Genomic DNA, 23,456 nt, shown 5'->3' on the forward strand with positions numbered 1-23,456 from the left:
TCAGTGATGGGGCAGTTGTGGAGAGAGTGGAGAGTTTCCCATACCTGGGCAGTGTGCTTGTGACCGGCTCCAGTTTAACAGCTGAGGTCTCACTCCGAATCAGTCGAGCGGCAATATCTTTTCATCGGTTGCATAACGCTATGTGGAAGCTACCTGGTCTGTCGCTCTGCACGAAGCTTGAGGTCTTCTCGGCCACAGTAATTCCCTCCCTTCTCTACGCTAGCGAAACGTGGACCCCCCTAATGGAGCATTTTCGCCGGTTAGAAACATTTAGGCTGGCCTGCCGACGATCCATCCTGGGTTTAACCAGGCTGGATTGTGTGAGGAGCTCACAAATCCTTGAAAGATCTGGGCAAAGTCCCATCGGTGAGCTCTTCCGACAGGCAAGGCTGCGTTGGCTGGGTCATGTAGCCCGTATGCCCAGCCACCGCATGCCTAAACAGCTTTTGTTCGGCCGAATCGAGGGGGCTAGGTGGGCGTGGCACGGGCGAGAGAAGAGATGGAGTGATGTGGTACAGGAGGCCGTGGAGCTGAGTGGACTTGCCAATGACTGGTACCAGCGGTGTCAAGATTGGCCTCTGTGGAGAAGGCTCGTGAAGGACGCTACTGGGCAGTTGGAGGCAGTCGCCCTCCAACAACAATGGAGGGCGGAGGAGCGACGCTCACAACAACCAGCAGAGCGCCGGGTGGCTAAAGCACAGCAAGTTGGCACAGTTGGGGCCACAGGTGGTGCATCAGCCAGTCATCTCGGTCATCTCAGTCAGTTGACCCGTGGCACCTGGGTCTGCCCCGTGACCTCCTGCCAGCGGGCGTTCGACACTTCACGTGGCCTCAAGGTGCACATGGCCTGGCACAAGCGTCGTGGTGACGTCACTGCCACTTAGTGGCGAATGGCGGCTGTTGTTGTATATTGTCTGGTAAAACAACCCCCTACTTCCTCGTGGTGCTGGACAGGCAATGCTGTCGTGGACAGCGCTGTGGGGGGGAGGGCCAATTCCAATTGGCCTTTCCCCTCATAGCGTCTGTGACCACCACAGCGGCTAAATGGGAGCTCTGGATGGGTGCGAGGTGCTGGTAACCCCTCCACCTTCAATTAATTACCACTAAACTACGACCTACAAATGTAATTAACAAGCTTGTGCCGGAGGCCCTGGGGGGACAGGCATCAATGACGTCTCCTGGCCAAACTCCATTTGGCGGAGCCAGGAGCTTTAATCTTTACCCTTGGGGCACCTCCAGAAACAACAAAAGCCACTATGGATGGCCACGTGGAATGTTCAAACGCTCACTGCGGAGGAGAGGCTCCCACTTCTCTGTCAGCAGCTGGATCAGTATCGTCTGGATCTCTGTGGCATTCAGGAGGGCCAGTGGACCGGTTCTGGCTCCTGCCACTATGAGGGGTGGACAGTCCTCTTCTCGGGGCAGGAGACTGCCCAACAACAGGATGTGGTTCTTCTTCTGAACAAAAGAATGAAGGGAGCGTGGGAGCGTGGCGGTGAGGTGTGGGAAGCTGTAAGCCCCAGGCTACTTTGGGCTCGCCTTCCCATCAACCAGAGGCGAGGAGTGGTGGTCGTTGTTACTTATGCCCCCACCAAAGACGAACATCCGTGGAATGATGCAGGCAAGGCCGATGAGTCAGATGCCTTCGATGACCTCCTGTCACAGGTGTTGGCTAAAGTAGCCCCTCGGGATAGAGTCATCTTGTTGGGTGACTTCAATGCCCGAGTTGGTCATGATGCTGGCACCTGGTTTGGAGTGATTGGAAGACATGGGCCAGATCAGCTCAATAACAACGATAGGAGGCTTCTAGATTTTTGTGCAGCCCATGCACTTGTAATTACCAACACGCTGTTCCGGCATCGGCGCATCCACACAACATCATGGATGCATGCCGGGTCCAAGCAAGAACATCTGCTAGACTACATAGTGACGGACCAGCAGATGCGAGCCCATGTCCTTGAAACCAGGACCTACCATGGAGCTGATCTACCCTCTGACCATCGACTAGTCATCTGTAAGATGTGCCTGCCATTCTTCCACTCTGGTGGTGGGTGTACACCCAGGACCCCATTCAAACCTAAGGTGGCCTGGTCTCAGCTAGCTGATGAAAGTTGCAAGGGAGAATTTCATCATCGCTTGTGGCTGGGGTTGGCATCGTCCCCCACTCCAGCAGATGTCGAGGGTAAATGGGCGAGGTTTCGGACTGTGACTCAGGCAGCTGCAATGGCTGCTTTAGGTACGTGGTCCAGACCTCCCCAGATAGAGGCGTAGCTAGGGGGGGGGGCAGGGGGATACATATGGCCCCGGGCGCCAAGGTAAAGGGGCGCCAAAATGAGGCTTACAACGTTACATTATAACTTATTGCGGTGGGCGCGGCAGCCTGAAACTACTGCACAAATCTACACCTCAACCTAAAAGTTTATATATCCCGCCACACACAGCCTACATGTCGTGTAATTACATGTTGGTACGCGCGCCTATTAAGAACATGAAAGAACGTCCCAAACAACAGACAGGCGCAGTCTTTCAGCCTTAGTCACTGGCCTGTTTTTTGGCGGCGGAAACTATGACGGCCTATTTTTAGTTCTTATTAGTGACACCACGCTCCAAACGGCTGCAGCAGCCGGAGCAGCCCACGCACGTCAACATAGCGTGACCTTCATTTAGCAGCATTTACTACAAGGCTCACTTATACGTGTACGTCGCTCGTACCTTATATTTGAACTGACCCAACAGCCGAGCCATGCTCGCTGGCGGACACTAAGTGAGAGTGTTACTGTGTTAGCTAGACCACCGTGCCACGACTACAAGCCACCGGACGAGTGTCAACCTCGGCGGGTAAGTCTATGCCGTTACATGGCCGCGTACGACCGACAGTATAAGCTTATAGGCGGTGGCGTCCAAAGCGGCGACCTATTTTGGTTACTTGAACAACAAGAGGTATGTTTTATGATATTTTTTTATAAATAAGTTAATATATATTTTTAATATAGAATAAAATGTATTAAATTGATATTTTTAAATATCTGCAGCATAATCTGCCTTTAAGTGTATATTTCATGTACTTTTAATCTGCATGTATAGCCTAATTATTATAATAATTATTTAGTGTAGTAGCACTATGCCAGTGCCACTATGTTATTGTCTAGGCCTACACATATTTTTTCACTTCAGTGATATAATAATATATTTATAATTTTTGTCAGCCATGTCAGGAAGAAAACGAAGTGGAGCTCAATGTCGTAAAAGAAAAGAAGAAGCTTAAATGGCATCAAAAAAGTCAAGTACATTACTGGCTAGCTTTTAAAGAAAGCCAAGAAGAAAGAAGCTGAAGCTGCAAACTCCAACTCTACAGAATCAGAAGATGGCGGCTATCAACCACCTATTTCAGAGCATGTAAACGAGAAGGTTGAAGACATTGAGGACTCGGAGAAAAACATGGTTCAGACAGATGTTACTGTCTATGCTAAGGAAGACTCCGAAAACACTGAAGACCAGGGCGTCCTCGTTGAATAGGTTCAACATGATGATGAACTTGTTGACAGTAACGGGGAAGATGATATAGAATAATCTTCTGATAGAGAAGCTGAAAATACTCATTATAATGCTGTTCCTGCTGTACTCAGGTTTCACGATGTTGGCAACTTAGAATTTGATAAAACGACAAAGCTATCGAAAATATCACAGCCTCTTCGCAATGAAATGATTACTCTCGGATCCTTGCCTTTTCAGCACAGAGACAATCTATCATCAGTATCCAGAGAACGTTCAATTACATCAGCATGGTTAAAACGCCGACTAGCAAACGGAGAGGAAGTGAATCGTTCGTGGCTATTATATTCACCAATCAATAAAGCTGCTTAATGTTTCTGTTGTCTATTATTTACATCATCGAGTTCAAACTCACGAGCTTCGTTTGAGTTAACAAACAGTTTCAACAAGTGGAGAAAGCCAGAAAAACGAAATTCTCATGAAAACAATCCTAGCCACCGCACGCACAGCTTTTACTACATGGAAGGAAGCCGAACGAAGGATAATTGATGGTACTGGAATTGACGCAGTGGTTCAAGCTCAGATTCATTTGGAAAAACAACGTTGGCGAGATATATTGCAAAGAATACTCACCTGTATTAAGTTTCTGGTTTCACAAAATTTGGCACTACGTGGCCATGAGGAATATTTGAATGCGGATGAGGATAAAAATGTTGGACACTTTCTCGCGCTGATCAAATTCGTTGCTCAATATGACCAATTGTTAGCAAAACACGTACAGCACGCAGGAGAAAATCCGGGATCAGTTTCTTATTTGTCACCGGAAATCCAGAATGAATTTATCCACATACTTGCGTCGACTGTAAGGAACCAATTGTTGAGTGATATCAGAAAAAACAAGTACTACGGTATCTTACTTGACTCAACTCCTGATCTAGGACATCGGGAACAGCTTTCTCAGGTCATAAGATTTGTGGATGTGGATTTTCAAACTAAAAAAGTAATTATCAAAGAATCATTTTTAGGTTATGTCGAGATATATGCAAAAGATGCAGCAAGCCTGGAAAGAGTCATCGTCGAGACTGAAATCTGACAACATACCTCTAGCCGACTGTCGGGCACAATGTTATGATAATGCTGCTGTGATGACTGGGCATATATCTGGCCTTCAACAACGAATATGTGACAAAAATCACAGAGCATGGTTTGTCAATTGTGACAACCACAGCTTAAACTTAGCAGGAGTACACTCAGCTAAACAGGATCCACTTGTCGTCACATTTTTTGGAACAGTTGAAAGTATATATTTGTTTTTCTCTCGTTCAACCATTTGTTGGGAAGAGTTAAAAAAAAGCTGTGCCCATCACAGTGTAGAGGTGTTACGGGAGGGCGAACAAACACACTGGGGGTGGTTATGCCCGCACGCGGAAGGATGCTTACATCCACGTCCGCACCGTTTAGCCTGGGGGGCTAAAACGGCGCTGGGATTCCCCACGGCCCCACCCCTCGGTGGGGGAGTTGCTATATAAGGCGGAGAGCCGGTGGGCTCGGGGTTGAGTGTTTAGCTTAAACCAGCGAAGAAAGAAGACCGGCTAGATAGGCCCTGGGACTCCACTGGATCGCTGTCCTTCTAAGGACCGACCAGGGCAAGCCAGTGGCGTGGCCCCGAGAGCCCAGAGCCGATGTTCTTATAAGAGCCGGTCTGGGGACTCAGGGTGCCGTAATCCCAGCTTGACCAGAGCTGGGTCAGCTAGCCTCCCCTAGCCCTGTAGTGGAGGACCTGGGAGTAGGCTAGCCGGGACAGAGATTGTGGGATCTCCCTGTTAGGCGGGTGAAGGGGCCGATACCCCTTCGAGAGTTGTATATCTCGGCCTGTATATACAACTGAAGTTCAATAAATAAGTGTGCCTCCGACTACGTCGTCCAAGCCTCCTTGAACCTACTACAACAGTAAAGCGGGAGTCTGAAACACGCTGGAGTGCACGATCAGAAGCTGTTAAAGCTATCTATGAAGGACTGGATGAACTAGTAGGGCTGCTAGACAAATTATTGGAGGATGTAACTATGACGCCTGAAACCAGAAGTGATGCAGAGCAGTTACAGGCATGCGTATTAAATTTTAACTTCATAGTTTTATTACATTTCTGGAATGTAATTCTGTGTTCAGAAGCGCTTACAGGATCCTACTATGAATTTCAATGAAGCAGCAACTGATCTTGAATCTTTAGAGCATGAATTTGTCAAGCTTCGTGATGATTTGAGCCAAGTTGCTGTAGAAAACGCCAAAACAAGATGCTCAGCCTGGGGGATCGATATGGACAGAAGAATTAGGCGACGTCGGAAGATGCCAGGAGAACTGGCAAGAGATGCAAGAGTGACCAAAAAGATCTCCAAAATTCTAAACAAACATAAGATTCCAGTCCGATTCAGTACAGTGCATAAAATCCGTGATCTGATTCCATCTGTGAAGGATGTCGTTCCTGACTTACAGTATCCTGGAGTCTACAAATTGAGTTGCAGTTGTGGTGATTGCTACATTGGAGAAACGAAACGTCATGTTTCTGATCGTGTCCGCGAGCACAAGTCAGATCTGAAACACGGCAGAACTGATTCTTCGGCCGTTGCCGATCATTGCTACAACTCGGTGGGCTGTCATGAAATTGTCTTTTCCGAGACCAAGGTTCTCTGCAAACCTCCTGGCTACCATCAAAGGTTTGTACACGAAGCCATATAAATATACAAACACAGACATAATTTCAACCGTGATGATGGTTACAAACTGAGTAATCATTGGAAAGATGTGATTAACCATGCAAAAAATATTTAACTACACTTATTCGGACCATCTTATTTGACAGACAACTATTACAGGTTATTGATAGAAAGCCAGGCTTGTTTTACCATGTTTAGTTGTTTCTTTTTTCACACTATTGTTATGTAGGCCAGGCTTAGTCACAAACCGTACCTCTCCATAACAAAGGCTCAGCCTCTTAAGCCTCACCTTACCATATTAATAAAAAAAGTGTGCCGTACTTGGCCCTTCCCCCCTCTCCAACCATTATATATACGGAGTGGTAGCTCTTGCAATCTCTCATTTACTTGATACAGCTGTCGTGGCTGTGACGGTTCCACCTGAAGACGGAAGCTTGTGTTGCCTCCGAAACGTCGTGATTTTTATTTTTATTTTGTTTTACTTTTATTATTTTAATGTTTTACCTACGTGACTTTACCGAAAAAACCTAAGAATATGAATCCTTGCAGTCACGAAAGCTTCAAATCGGTAAATACTTACCACGCGACCTTGGAATGGCAACCCGATACGAAACAAACACTGTTAAACAACGTTATTCGTACCGATGTCAGTCACTTGGATAACATAACTTTTCCATTCGATAGCTTGGACATTTCATGCATTCTCGATATTAGTGTATAACTCCAATCCAGTGGCGGCTCCTGCAAAATCTCTCAGGGGGGGCAAATGTCTGGATGATTGATAAGGATAAGGTTCACCCATGCAATGGATAAATTAACAGCTTAAGCATGTAAAGGCAACTTCACTTCTTTAATATTAATAAAAAATAAAGTGACTCTTACAATACATCTTGTTTGATTCTATACTCACTATTAATACAATCCACTCAAGTTTCTTTTATTAAAGATTCCACTAGGTGGCGACTATTTATATTGTTGGATGAAACGTGCTTACGTATGATGACGTAAGCACGTTAGTGCGAGCCCTCCCGGAAGCCATAGAGAATGCATTGCAGCGCCCCCCGTTCGAAAAAAAACATCTTTGAATGTAAGTCTATGGGGCCACTCGGGGCGATTCTCAGCCGGAGTGAAATCGCCCAAAAAGAGGCGGTACTCCACAGAACGTGACATGACGCTTATTGGACTATATCCAGAGGCACAGTGACGGCTAGCGTGACTGTGGTTGAATGACATTGGTGGTGCGTCGCCCAATCGCCCTAATGAAGAAAACGCCCCTGCTCCAATCTCCACTTAACTTCTCACACGTCTTAGCTGATTACAGAATTTCATGAAAATGTCTTCGCACACGTCTTAGCTTCTCACAACTCTGAGCTGATCACAGTATTATATGAAAATGCATTCGCACATGTAACCTGTGTGGTTATGTACTTGTTAAATGGTGCATATTTTCGCGCTTCAGTATTATAAGAACCTCTTCACTTTATTTAGAACATATTTTTGACAAAGTGCTGAGGTGATGACCAGTGTAATGGAGAGACTTCACATGAACACGATCACTGATCGATTCAATTTGGTTTGATCGATTCGGTGTGATCGAGTCGGGATGTTACGTCACTGATTTTAGAAACGGCTCGGTGTGGCGCAGGTGAGACGCTGAATGAGGGAGCTCCATAAACATACAACTTGTATTCATATTCTTAGGTTTTTTCGGTAAAGTCACATAGGTAAAACATCAAAATTAATGAAAATAAAATAAAACATTAATTTTGATGTTTTACCTATGTGACTTTACCGAAAAAACCTAAGAATATGATTCCTTGCAGTCACGAAAGCTTCAAATCTAGAATTAATACAACTTGTAACCGTAAAATTAACACTCGAATCTAAATTCATTGATGAGGATAAAGTAATAATCAGTACTAATGTGCGTACTACCCAGAAACCTTTACAATGAAGGTTTTAGAGATTAAAATTGTTTGTGAGAGTTTAAAAAGGTAAATTTTGGTGTAAGTACCAATAATATTTATTTGAAGCTTTCGTGACTGCAGGAATCCACACTCTTTGGTTCTTTCGGTAAAGTCAGGTAGGTATTATTTTTTCTACCTAAGTGGCTTTACCGAAAGAACCAGAGAGTAAGTACCAATAATTCAAAATCTGTTATTAATCCCATATACGCAGGGATTTGATCAGTGATGCGCGGGGCGTGAAGTTAACAGCACATTTGGTCGTTTCAAGTATGATATTAATTTATTTTGAATATTGTGTAAACGGGCGGGGTTTGCGTGGGAAAGTTAATGGGAGGACGTTACTCGTGTGAGGCATGTATCATACTTTTTTTGTAGCGTGTTTGAGTGCACAGGGAAGTTGTCTGTTATAACAATCAATGGATGACTGGAATACTGGTGATGAAACAAAAATATGTATTTTGTGATCAGTTGCTTTATGTACGTATCGTTTAATTATACAGTAGTATTAAGTGGTAAAGCGGAGGGCTCAAAATGGCCGCTTGGCAGCTTCTGAGTTAAAATGTACAGATTCGCATGTTGTTGTGGATTTGAGAATCGGTTCGGCGTGTCGAAGATGGTCCGACATACTCGTGTGCTGGAGAGGCTGGTTCAACAAACCCACCATGTGTGAACGGAGTCTCCTCCTGAATTCCTTGTGTCCAAGCGTGGAGAGCAAGAAAATCACGCTGGAGAACTATCGTTTTTTTTATTTTGTTAATTATTGTTGACCACTCCCACTGTGCCCAAGAGGACGATCACGGCCAGGAAGAACCGAGGCACAGTAGGCGCGAGTCACACACACCTCTTAGCTTCTAACAACTCTTATAGCTTAGTACAGTACAACTTCTCGCAGTCCTTGACTCTGCAAGTGACTGAAAACATGACGAAAAACGTAGAATAAAACTTTCAGCGATACTCAGAGTATCTCAGCGCAAAACTCAATAATTAGCAACAGAGTCCTTTGCCTCTGCAATACTCGGCACTTATGGTTGATTTCGAAGACCATACCCTGGAGCAAGACACTTGACACTTGGCTGGTTAAGTCTGCCCCTCGGAGTTTACCGTTGAAAGACTATTTTGTGTGGTTTGGCTTCCTCTTTATATCCGGTACTTTCCCGACGTTTGCTTCCAGCTGTTGGCCTTTTGAATTTATTTTCAGCTCCGCGGTCGTCATTGGTCAGTTGCTGATCTTTTGATTTTTTTGCTCTCACAAAAGCGCAAATGGTCATTTGAGGTCGTGAACCCTTTGTCCTCCGGGTGTGTGTCTTGTGTCTGTTCGAGTTTATTTAATTCATTTACAAAGCCACATCAAGGCCCATGTGGTGGGGTTTTTAATGGACCTTTTTATCTGGCTGCCCGGATATCCTGAACCAGTGATTGTCACCTCGGCTATACTTCCCCCCTTCCTCCGGAGGTCCTCTCAAGGCTTGTGGATGCAGATATTCTTAGTTGCCCCTAAGTGTGGTGTGTCTGTAGCCTTGTTTATTGTGAAACGGCCTTCCCCACTCTTTAGGTCGGCCCATCCTTAAAAATGAAGTCCTGCTGCTGCATGTAATGACAGCCACTGGGAAGACAAAGGCGGTTGGGCATGCTCTCATTATACCCCTGGAATACGTATTATTTTGGTCGTGGAGAATTGACATCATTCGTTTTGTATTTCTTTTGATCCTTTGGTTCAATACTTCAAAACAAAACTTCCATAATTTGTTATCAAGTTTATATGCCTAACCCAGATCTCATGGTACATATATATATAGGTGTGTTAATAAAATATGCAACTTGTCGTATTCAATACCTCCTGAGCTGCATCATCACGTAACAATACATTATATCAAATTAATGTTTAATACCATGTTGTTTGAAAATATTCCGATGAGGTGGTGGTCAACTCAACTTTACAACTTTGCCAAGCCAAAGCTTGTGAAAAATTAATCTCCAGATGTCTTTATTGCGTGGGGACGAGGCAGCGGTGGGTGCTCCTTTGGCCTTTGTTGTCTCGAGGCAGGAGTTCACAGGCCTCCGTTAGTGCATTTTTTAAAATCCAGGCATAAAAAAAATAGGCAACATCACTCTTAATAAAAAAAAATTGAGAAAAGGCATATATACCACAGGATGTTAGTGCACATTTACCAGACACCTAACACAATGTCACCACTCACGATTCTTTACTCACCAATCATCTTGGGCTCCCCCAATACTCACATTCACCATACTGCTAAAGACGCACGGCACACCTGACAATCGCTATTCAGGTGAACCTTTTCAGAAACCACTCCCCAGAAACTCATCCGACACACTAAACCAGTCACTTAACACCGCTTGATGGACGCCACTGACTCTCATTCTCACCACTCACTGAACTCACCAGTCACTAGCTATGCATATATTACTGCAAATAAAATATCGGTATGGGGGGATGTGGTCGAGTACTGTTATTCGGAACGTCACTACACGAAGTGCAATACCACGTTCAATATGGCAGGATGAACACAACTCAGTCATTAGCATTCGCAATGAGTTTCTGCTGATAATATCACCCGGTAGTTGTCCCACTGAGCCAACGTCGAGCTACAGGATTTGGACATCATAATTGTTGTTTGTGTAGTGTTGTACATACGGACTCTTCAACGTCTTTTGTAGCACACACTTTTATTCGTCTTATGAACACAGTCCCTATGCACTGAGGGGTATACGGTCCCCTCACCCGTTACACTCAGAACGTACAAGCCTCCGCACCCTGCAGGCTACTTAATATCCTGCTCTTTCAACGTCCTCTGACTGGACCTAGGGAGATGTCTCCCCGACCACTGGTTACTCTGAACCCTAGCCCTTATAAGGGCTGGAGGGCTTGGTCCAGGGTCCTAGGCTTCTTCCGCCGTCTTGGGTCTTCGTGTAGTCGAACTCCCCGAGAGCTCTGAGCGCTCTGGCTTTATACTTGTTCGTGGCCGGGTTGTCCAATCCCCGGCCACCTTGTGGAACCCTGTGATTGGTCGTTCCCAATCTGCTTTTCGATCCCAATTCACCCTATCTGACCATGACCATTTGGTCGCGCGGGAAAACCTTGTTTACGGTCAGCTCTCACAGCTTGTGAGACCCTGACCGTTAGTTTGAGCGGGAAAACCTTGTTAACGATTTGCTCTCCCAGTTTGTGAACATCGAGTAGTTAACTCTACTACATCACCCTCCCCTTCGGAAGCCTCAGCCGTCCCGGCTGTTACAAGCAGAAAATCCCCATCAATGAATCAAAGTGTGTGTGCCACAACCAACAAGAACAGGAACACCCAACAAGAACAGGAACACCCACTATAAATACCCCCCCCCATCAACAACGCAACATATGTACATGGTCAGAACCAATCACAAATAACGACATTCGCGACGCACAACGCATGCAGCATTCAGCTGCCGCAAAAAGAAAAATGGGCAATCAAGAAAACCGACGCGATCTAGCCCGTGTGTATTTAGCGGGCCCGTCGTAGGGGATGGGTGCCCTTTTCCGGGCTGCAGGCTGACCAGGCATCCTGGCAAAAATGTCAGCAGGGGCAGGAGGCCTCTCTGCGGAGACCCTCGGAGCAGACGGGTCGGGCAGCCTGGCAAACATGTTGGGCGGGTCAGGCATCCTGGCAAACATGTTGGGTGGGTCAGAAGGTCTCTTTGCAGAGACTCTTGGTGTAGACGGGTCAGGCATCCTGGCAAACATGTTGGGTGGGTCGGGCATCCTGGCAAACATGTTGGGTGGGCCCAGAGGCCTTTTTGCAGAGACTCGTGGCTCGCCCGGCTCCCTCAGTCCCGCATCATCTGCGGGAGGAATGACACGTCTGCGCTGTGGGTTAGGTACTAACGGGGCGACATCCTGCTCGTCGGGCATATCACACGCTCGGCCCTCGTGTTTTGAGTGTGACGCAGAGCCGCGCGGAGCAACAAATGGCTTCAGACGAGAGGGGTGCACGAACCAGCGACGTCGTCCCCAACGGATTTTAACACATTGTGGGCGCATTATCTCGACCACCTCAACCGGACCCCGCCATGGTTTAAGGAGTTTAGCCGATGTGGACACCTGCACCTGGGGGCAATGAAGCCACGCCATATCACCTGGAGCCCACTGATGCACGGACGTGCGAGGGGCTTGCAACCTTGAATTAGCCGGCTGGCGGGAGGCGGAATTTTCGATCGCCGCATCACGAGCCTCAGACAGCTTTTGTAGGTTGAACCGCAAATGGTCAGTGAGCTTCGATGACTGTGGAAGCTGCTCTATCCCAAGCCACACATCAGCGGGGGGGAATGGCCTCCCTGCCATACATTAGGAAAAATGGGGAGAACCCTGTCGCTGCATGTGGCGCCATGCGGTAAGCAGCGAGGACCCCTGGGATCTGCAGGTCCCAGTCTACGTGGGATTCGTCAACCTGATGGCATAGCATAGAGGTGAGGGTTCTATGCAACCGCTCCACCATGCCATCTGTTTGGGGGTGATAGGGCGAAGTGCGCACCTTCTTAGTGCCCAACAGGCGGCATACCTCACTCAGCAGGGTACTTGAAAAATTTCTTCCCTGATCGGTCAGCAACCGTTCTGGAGCGCCCTTGTCCAGCACATAGCCTTGAACAAAGGGGTCCACCACGACTGCTGCCGACTGGTTGGGGAGGGCCGAGGCCATAGGCCACCGTGTAAAATACTCCACCCCAACCAGAAGGTACTTGTTACCACGAGGCGTTGTAGGGAAAGGCCCCAAAATGTCGAGAGCAACCAGCTCGTTCACACGGGATACCGTGATGGGCTGCAGCGGTGGGCATGCCGGCTTCACTGGAGGTTTACGTTGCACACATTGGGTGCAGCCCGTTAAAATATCAGTTACGTCGCGAAGCATGCCCGGCCAGTAAAATTGTAATCTTAGCAACCCAATGGTTTTATGCACACCCAGGTGCGACAATCGCTCGTGTGCCGCACACACAGCCGAACACCGCAAAGCCGATGGCACTACAATTTTGTACTGGCAAGAATCAGCATCCCAATGCATGAGCAGACCGCGGCGCATGGCAAAAGAGTTCGATTTACTTGAACGTGAGGACGAATCACATGCGCGACGACGCAGAGGCAACAATGACGCATCGTTCATTTGGTGCCGACCCCATTCATCCAACGTTATCCCCAGCAAGTCGTCACTTGCTGGCGGATTTTCGTGGTCCGCACCCGGCGCAGGATCGGAAGGAAGGGCAGCAAAAACCGTTTCAGGAGGTGCAACCGGGCGTACTATTTGCGGTTTGCACCGGCCAGAACCCGTGAAACAGGCGCATTGTTCTGACGGGAGGCGAGATAGCGCGTCCGCATTACTGTGCTGTGTACCCTTACGGTAAATCACCATAAAATTGTAGTCCTGGAGGACTTCAAGCCATCGGGAGAGCTGGCCAGACGGTTGGTCAATGCGCAAAGCGTATTGTAACGCAGAGTGATCGGAGCGCACGGTAAACCGTTGACCGTACAGGTATGGCCTGTATTGTTGTATAAAGTAAACAATGGCCAGCAGCTCGCGTCGGGTTACGCAATAACGTTGCTCTGCAGGGGACAACACCCTGCTTCCATAGGCAACCACCCTCTCAACGCCATCAACGATTTGGGACAGCACCCCGCCGATCCCGGTGTTACTGGCATCGGTGTCCAGAATAAATGGCTTTGCGAAATCGGGGTAAGCCAGGGGCGGTGCTGCTACAAAAGCGTTCCGTAAGGAGTCAAATGCGGCCTGTTCTACGTCTCCCCAATGAAATTTCAGCCCTGTCGCTGTAAGAGCGTGTAGTGGCTTGGCGATTGTAGCGAAACCAGCCACAAAGCGTCGGTAGTACGACGCGAACCCGATAAAACTGCAAACATCCCCAGCAGAGGTGGGGGTAGGCCATTGGCTGACACATTTAGTCTTTTCAGGGTCTGTGGAAATACCCGAGCGGCTGACTATGTGGCCTAGATAGCGCACAGACTCACGCAGAAGGTGGCACTTCTGCGGTTTGAATTTGAGGTCCGCTGCTCGCATCTTTTCGAAAACAGCGCGCAACCGTTCAATGTGTTCGTTGAACGTGCGGCCAAAGACGATAACGTCATCAAGATAGATAAGGCATGAGTCCCACTGGAGCCCAGCGAGGACCAGCTCTATGAGCCTCTGAAACGTCGCTGGAGCCGAGTGGAGCCCCATGGGCAATCTATTAAACTCGAAAAGGCCCTGTGGTGTCCGAAAAGCAGTCTTTGGCTTTGACGCTTCGTCGAGGGGGAGTTGCCAAAACCCTGACAGAAGGTCTAAAGTGGAAAAATAACGCGCCCCTGCCAGAGCATCCAATGACTCATCCATACGTGGAAGAGGATATGCGTCAGCCACGGATATTTTATTAAGGCGCCGAAAATCTACACAGAATCGAAGACTGCCATCGTGCTTTTTGACCAGCACTATCGGAGCACTCCAGGGGCTGTTGGAAGGAGAAATGATATCAGCCGCCAGCATGTCGTCAACTGCCCATTTAACATGCTGTTTCTCCGCAGGGCTGAGCCGAAACGGGTTTTGGCGGATAGGGGCAGCGTCACCAGTGTCAATGTGGTGACGCAGCAGCTTGGTGCAGCCAATATCAAATTGTGATTTGCTGAACACATCCGAGAATTCCCGCAAAAGAGCTCGCAATTTACTCTGCTGTGACACGGATAAATCGCCGGCATCCGCGCAAAGAGCGTCAATCCATCCCTCGTCTACGTTATGAGGGCGAGGTTGCTGACTGTTCGCTACATGTCCAACAACCCCGGTCCCCAGGGGCGCCACTGTCGCTTGAGCGAGCACTGTCCCCTGTGGAATGACGGTGTCGGACAAACCGACATTCAAAACTTGCATAAATGGCTCCCTGTCGCCCGCTACAAGAGTCTGTGCGGCCACCAACGATAGGCTCTTAACTGCTGTGTTGGAGGGTCCCAATAAAATGCCATTTACCGAGGCGGTGGGAGCGAGCGGTTTCTATAACTGCAAGGGTACGAGCATTTGTGCCCCTGGCGGAATGCGTACGACGCAAGCCACAAAAGCCTGTACGGAGGCATTTTCCGTCCGTGAATGCGTGGTTGCGGGTAAAAATGCCATCCGCCGGCCCGACGGAAGTTCAATACATCCCTGATCGATAAGGATTTTAAGGGGCATTTTGGCAAGAAAATCGGTTCCCAGAAGGCACGGCACCGCAAGGGAAGAAGATACAAAAACAGGGCCGGCCAATTTAATATCACCAATGGCAATTTGCGCCCGAATTTGCCCGAGAATCCCTAGCGAACTTCCATTTGCGGCAAAAAACGGAACGGAAACCTTTTCCAATGAACGACATCGCACGGGCAGTATGTTGTAAATTAACTCGGAGATGATAGTGGCCGATGCACCGGTATCGACAAGCACGCGCACTTCTACCCCCTCGATCGAACCAACAACCACCGAGGAACCCGCCGTCGCTGCAACCACTCTATGGGCCAGCTCTGACCACTTTCCGGGTCGTAGTGGTCGTGAAAAGTCGCCCGAACGCCGCGCGTCATACGCCGTATTTCGAGCGAAGTCAATGGTGTGTTGTGGTGTGTATGAGGACCGAGCGTGAGGGGTGGCGCAACTCGCCTGGTTATGCTGCGCCGCTCTGGAAGCTCTGTAGTCCCGGTCTCGGGATCCGGAGAAGCGGCGGCGAGGTGCACGGCAGTCGGAAGAAACGTGGCCTCGGCGGCCACAGTTGAAGCACGTCACGTCGCCGCGGGGGAAGGACCGTCCCCGCTCCCGGACGTCGCGGCGTCCGATGCAATCCGGTGATCGCTGGAGCGTCGTGCTGAACGTCGAGAAGGCTCGATCTGGAGAGCGAGCGTTGTCCCTGCTGGCAGGCCCCACTGTCGTAGCTGATGCAGTGATGGTCTCGTCCTGGTCGAGCATCAAGTGAGCATGAATGCTCCGGGCAGCTCGCAGTGAGCACATATCTTCATCATCCACAGCCTGGATGATAAGGCGCAGTCCCCTCGCCATCTCCAACAGCTTCTGTAGGACGAGTGCGTCGATAGCCTCATCGTCCATGCGGGGGTAAGCCGCTCTTGCCATGGCGAGTAGCGCGGTGCGGAACGCCAATGGCGACTCCCTTGGCTTGCACCGTCTCTCGTAGAACTGGTGGCGTGTGGCGGAAGGAGGTCCGTAGACATCAGACAGCCACCGAAGTGCTGCTTGTAGAGTCGCCCTTTGTCGCTTGGGAATGGAGATGAGTGCAGCGAGAGAGTCGTCGTCCAAGGTGGCTGGCAGAGCACGAAGTGCTTGTGCATCCGACCAGCCCACCATCTCCTGGTGGCTGAGGAAGCGACGCTGAAATGCCGCCCAGTCGCCCCCTGTTGACGAGAATTCGCGAAAGACAGGCAGTCGTTGCTGTAGAGCAGCTGTGTCGTCGTCTTCGTCAAGGTCGGACTCGGTTCTAAACGCAGCGATTGCTTGATCGACAACATATACTGTACGGCGTCGCAGCCGTGATGACGCGGTGTTGCTGGAGGGTCCTGCAGAGGCAGCGTCGCTCTCTGATGACGCGGTGTGTCGTGATTGGCCCCCGGAGGTCCCAGCATGCACTTGGCTTCCGCCTCCACGTGACCCATCGGCGGGAAAGACGACCTCTTCCGGGTTTGCGATGGCGGAGACGTTTGCTGTCGGCCGTTCCTCTCCGCCCGCAGCCCCCAGGGTAAGTTGCTCCAGGATGGCTGCTGCAGCGTGCAGCAGCTGGGCGAGACGGGCGTGAGCAGCCTGGGTGACATCGTTCGCGGCAGTCGGCTGCACTGCTGGTGGTGGGACGGCTGGAGACACGCCAGCGTCTTCAGCGCCGCCCTCAGCACCCACGGGTGAGTCGGAGCTTGCATCTTCGGGACTTCGCGTGCGGTTCGTTCGTCTTGTTTCCATCTTCTGATACCAAATGTAGTGTTGTACAGACGGACTCTTCAACGTCTTTTGTAGCACACACTTTTATTTGTCTTATGAACACAGTCCCTATGCACTGAGGGGTATACGGTCCCCTCACCCGTTACACTCAGAACGTACAAGCCTCCGCACCCTGCAGGCTACTTAATATCCCGCTCTTTCAACGTCCTCTGACTGGACCTAGGGAGATGTCTCCCCGACCACTGGTTACTCTGAACCCTAGCACTTATAAGGGCTGGAGGGCTTGGTCCAGGGTCCTAGGCTTCTTCCGCCGTCTTGGGTCTTCGTGTAGTCGAACTCCCCGAGAGCTCTGAGCGCTCTGGCTTTATACTTGTTCGTGGCCGGGTTGTCCAATCCCCGGCCACCTTGTGGAACCCTGTGATTGGTCGTTCCCAATCTGCTTTTCGATCCCAATTCATCCTATCTGACCCTGACCGTTTGGTCGCGCGGGAAAACCTTGTTTACGGTCAGCTCTCACAGCTTGTGAGACCCTGACCGTTAGTTTGAGCGGGAAAACCTTGATAATTGGTTTTTTTATCCTTCTATCTGGCAACAAAACTGACATCTTTTTACAAGGAGTCATGTTTGCATAGACCGCAATACCTGCAGTCAGAATACAAACAAAAGAACATAACTCTGATAATGTGCACTGTCCTTGATGTTGATTGGTCCACACCCGAGACAGCTTTCCTTAGAGCCTAGTCTCACATGGGTTGGACCATATGACGCCAAAAGGCGCACAACTCAAAGACAATGCACCATCAGAGTATGAGAACTCGGGGCAAGCATCAACACTATGGGAACCTCATTTGCCAGTAAAAATATGATAATTGGTGTCAGTTTTGTTGCCAGATAGAAGGGTAAAAAAACAATTATCATATTTTTACTGGCAAATGAGGTTCCCATAGCGGGAAAACCTTGTTATCGATTTGCTCTCCCAGTTTGTGAACATCGAGTAGTTAACTCTACTACATTTGTACAAACATTACCGACCTACATTAAAGACACCAACCATACCCTGCAGCTCTTCAAGAACCTTCGATTCACAGGTCCTCAACGTTTGGTTTTCACAATAGACACAAGTTGTGCACAATAACCAGCTGTAGGTCTCCATCAATCAAAGCATTGTACCTTGTTCCACACACCAACACTGCTGACGGTGGAGGTGGACAAGAAAACACAAATCAAGTCATGACCCAAAGTGGTTCATGACATCTTTCCAATGATTGCTGAATTTAAAACCGTCGTCTCGGTTTAAATAGTGTCTGTATATATGGATGGCTTTGTGAACAAATCTTTGTTGATAGTCAGTCGGCTTTCAAAGTACCATCGTCTTAAAGAAATCGATTTCATGTGAGCAAGCCACATTAAATTGATGATCAGCCCCTCCAGAAGTATTGGTCCTGCCGTGTTTCAGATCTGCCTTATGTTCTCGAACACGGTCTGAGACATGTCGTTTGGTTTCCCCAATGTAACTGCTGCCGCAGATACAACTTAGTTTTTAGACGCCGGGATATTGTATGTCAGGAATCTTGTCCTTCACAGATGAGATCAGGTCACCAATTTTATGCGCTGTGTTAAATCGGACCTGGATCTTGTGTTTGTTCAAGATTTTGGAAATATGTTTGGTTATCCCTGCTATGTAAGGTAAGGTGATGGTTTTAATTGGATTTTCAGATGGCTCCTTTCTCACGGTTGGGGTGATGGCTTTGCGGATTGTGTAGTCAGAATATCCATTCGCCTTCAGAGCCTGGTGTATGTGTTTAAGTTCACTGGTCAGGTGTTCATGGTCGGAGATACATTGAGCTCTATGGTGTAGCGTTTTGATGAGGGAATTCTTCTGGGATGGATGGTGGTGGGAATCAGGTTTTAGGTAGGCGTCAGTATGGCTCATTCAGCCGTCTGGTCTCTTTTTAATTAGGACATTCAAGAAGGGTAGCATGCCATCCTCTTCTACCTCCATGGTGAATTTGATTGCTGGGTGTATGGAATTGATGTGGTTGAGGAATTGTTCCAGAGCCGGTCGACAATGTGGCCAGATGACAATTGTGTCATCCATGTACCTCTTCCACAAGGACAGGCGTAGAGTAGATACCTGAATGGCATCCGTCTCATATTTGTCCATGAAAATGTTGGCCACAACTGGAGATAAGGGAGAACCCATTGGGTGCCTTCAGTTTGTAGAATGTTCCATTCCAAGTGAAGTATGTATTGGTGAGGCAGTATCTCATCAGGGCTGGTACTGGTATCGGGCACAGGAACTTTGGTGAACAGAGAAACTACATCGAAACTAGTGAGCAGATCACCTGGGGACAGTGAGATGTATTTTATTTATGATACCAGGTGAGCTGAGTTAAGAAACCGAATCTGGACACACTGTGGCCGCACGACTCGAACCACATCAACCGGCCCCTTCCATGGTTGCAGCAATTTGGGAGATGTTCCCACTGGCACCCATTAATCCTGGCTGTAACAAAACATTCCTTTTATATTTATAGAGCACCTTTGCTCATGTGGAGGGGCAAGGGAAGATAATGTACAATGGAGAAAATGTGAGCTTTAAGATTTGAACGGGAGGTTCATGTACAGTGTAAGTTTATTCCAGTGGAAAGGTGCAGGGAGAACCGAAAACGAGATTGTGTACAGGGAGGGACAGAGAAACAGATATGTTTGATGACGAGAAGGAACAGAAGGAAACGAGATAGGTGATATAAGGTGGGGGACAGCCATTAATAGATTGAAAGACGAGCATAATGTACTTAAAATACAAATTCCATACGTGAAATGGGTGACGCAAATTCTTCGACACTTTTCAAAGAACCACCTAAGAGATTTACTCGTACAGTCTGAAACATCGCCTTTATTACTCCTGTGTATGACTATCATCTCTACACTCCCATCCACCACTTATTGGCTGCTACGGGCTCATCAGACTCTGCAGCCCAGATCGTCTTCCCTCCAGCACTGCAGAAAGTGGCACGCTGTACGCGTTTTTCTTCAGGCGAAGTCGGGCTACCACATGGCGTCAGGCCGCAGCTCGTTTGCACGTCTTTCTTGCCCTTCTGCAGCTCAGCGTTGTGCTCCTGGGGCGCACCGTGTTGCCCCAAGGTAACCAGCAGCACACGCTGGGGGTGAATGGAGGTCTGCCTGGCTCATGTTTCCACAATCTTAACTTTGCACTTGAGGCGACCGTGCGGTCACGCATCTCCCTCGTGCTCGTCGGGGATCCTCTGCCTCCCGTCACCCTCTCAGCCTTGCCTCGCCCTACGGGGACGGAGCCTTTCCTGGAGTCGCCTCCCCCTCCAACAACCGGGGGACGGGAGGAACTTAGAAGGGGGACGAGGAGTGGCTCTCATGGGCCGCGACAGTAGCTCCACCTCTTAGGAACGTAGCACAGGGATGCCCAAACTTCCCGCGCCTACGAGCAGCATAGTAAATTATTCATACAGCTGAGAGCCACATTGAAGGAGTGAACGTTTTTAAAACAATGAAGTGTTCTGAAATGCTCTATGTGTGTACAGCGCTCGTTATGAAGGTACCTGCGCAGAGTGGGTTCCGTGGGTGGTCCCACAGCTAGTTTGGTCAACAATGGTTTTCTGTGGAGTTTTTGAATTCATGCATTGTGTATTGCCAATACTCAAGGCTCGTGCACACGGATGACACAACGCAGCTTTAACGTTTTAACTTAACACACATTGCTAGCGCTAGCGCTGGACGAATATTTTTAATTTCCAAGGATAGTTTGCATGCAGGAAGCATTTATGTGAAACACTGGTATGTTCTGGTGTGTATTTGCGTTTGCCGATTTAATTTGAATGAGTCTACATGGCGTATCAAATGCTATTGAACACACTCGCTGCCCTGCTGTCAGGAACTGTGTTCCGTATGCAATGTGCTTTCATTTAAAAGACTAGCACTTGAAATGTAGTTACCGTGGTAGCCAACGAGTTGTCTTCGCCGTCTGAATATGGTAAACCGATAGATGTTAGTTGAAGGAGGGAGCAGATGTAGCCGTAACAGTCACTTACACTTTGGCAAATCATAGAGAAGAGTTGAGAATATTTTCAATAAATTAATATTCAAAGGAAGTCCATAATTGCCAGTGAAAATTTTACATTTTTTGTTAAATCTCTATTCATCTTGTTTTTATTGAAAGGGCATAATGTAACAACAATTGTACGTAGCTTTAAAGGTGACCATTTTATTGTCACGATCTTAAATATAGTGTAAATAATATTTTCTTTCAGCAGGTGCAAGATGATTTGGATCGGCTACAGTCCTTCCGTATGCGACGGTAGATGCGCGTTGCATCTGCGACTGGTCTCCTATCGTTTGAGAGCTTAGTTGGAGGGAAACGGACGTCACTTTTTGGACACGTCGTCCGTCTTGATGTGCAGACTCCAGCAAATTGCGCGCTTCAGTTGGTGGTCCACGTTCGAAGTGGGCTGCGACCCTCAAACACATGGCGCCACCTTCGTGGTCGCCCCTGTGATACGTGGATCAAACACATCATTCAAGACACTGGTGTATAGCAGCAATAGCAGTTTATGCAAATGCTGTCCCAAGAGGTCACGCGTTTGGCGCTATGGTCCTTCGTCGACTATGTGTGATGAATAAATGAATTAAATGCTCTCTTGCGAATGTCATGACATTGGACAAACTCACGCACATCTTAAGCAAATGAAAAGGACATTTGCCTCTGTCTAATTCTTCCTTCGTTATTTGCGCAGTCATTTCATTTCCTGCACCTTTGAATGCAAATACCGCTCTATTGACAAATTCTGTTACACCCAAGGCCCGTGTGATCCAGCCATGCAACTCTGCTTACAGACCGTGTGAATCACACTCTCAGGAATCAACGTATCAACATTATTAAATGGATTTAGCTTTAATGCGCATATAAAGTTTGACACCACGTATTCGACAAAGAAAAGGATAATGTGGTTGCTTTGTCTCGATCAGATAGTATTTTTATATTCCAGGTATGCGTCTGTATGTTTGTAATATGAATGTATTCAAATTAGTTTGGGAACCAAAGTGTCAGGAATGCGCAGAAGTTGGAAGCCTTGCTTTTTACAGCTCAAGAACCAAGGCAGTGAACCATGCCCTCACAGTTGTCACTCTACCCCTCAACGTTGCCAACTCCTTACAGGGCAACATCCCCAAACAAACCTCAACATTTCAAATCTGAAAATGGCGAGAAAGCGCAACACCACAGAAACATTAAAGGAGGCTGGAAACTAAGATTTCAATCTGACAATCATCATCTCCTGCAGGAGATCAACTCCGGAAATCGCCCAGTGATGCTGGATGTGATTACCAACGAAAACGTCTAATATAATTGTCAAATGTTGTGCATTACACTTCAGAATACCAGTGTACTGAAGCAATAAACATCTGCGTGTACGGCACACATTAGCAATGTGCTCACGCCATTTTAGCCAAACAAAAAACATGTATTAAAACATTTGTTTGCTTTTAAATCACAACCATGTGGTTGTTTTGACATATTCGTTTGTCTGCGATGCCCTCGGGTGGGTGAAATGCTAAGAGGCAACAAGATTGCAGCTTATGCCGCGTTTTAACAGCCGTTTCCCAAGGTTCTCCCTCTCCTGAGGCTGCCTCTGTGAGAATCAGGCATTGATAGTGAACCCCGAGAATATTAAAGCTGCATTAGTTTGTCTCTGTAAATGAGTCTCGTGCATTAAGAACCCGAAGGATGTTGTACTACCTTGAACGGGTTAATCTTCTGTTAATCCAGGTGCCAACATCTTTATTTTGCACGTAATTATCATTGTGCATTATTTAGCGAATGTGTTCATTCCTTTCCTTTTGATTTTACAACCTTATATATATAAAAAATCTTAATTTACAACATAATTTGTTGTATTATGTTTAATATATATTTAAATAAACCTAAAATATTGTATGTCAAGTGCCAATGAGTGGGCGGCCCATGCTCATTTCAAATTTACAAGAAAACCTATCACAACAGAATAAGTTAATGTAGGCTGGAATCCAATAGATTTGACAACAGAAAGAGGTGTTTCGCATCGCATGTACAAAAGCTCTCAGCTGTATCCAGACCAGTAATGGAATGGGACTAAAAATCGGCCCAGGCATTTGTAAACACACCGGCCCAAATCCGAGCTATGGAGAAGCTATAATTGCGATGTGACCCATTCGCGTGATTTTGCCATGCGATCTCATTGACCTATTTGGGCTGGTCCAAAAACAACAATGAGACCATAAGAAGCTTTGTGGCTACCGAATATGGGACTTCAGCAATGACGTCTATGGCGAGGTAGTAAACATATTT

This window comes from Lampetra planeri, chromosome 4 (genome assembly GCF_965212315.1).
Source record: "Lampetra planeri chromosome 4, kcLamPlan1.2.h2, whole genome shotgun sequence".
NCBI classification, from domain to species: Eukaryota; Metazoa; Chordata; class Hyperoartia; order Petromyzontiformes; family Petromyzontidae; genus Lampetra; species Lampetra planeri.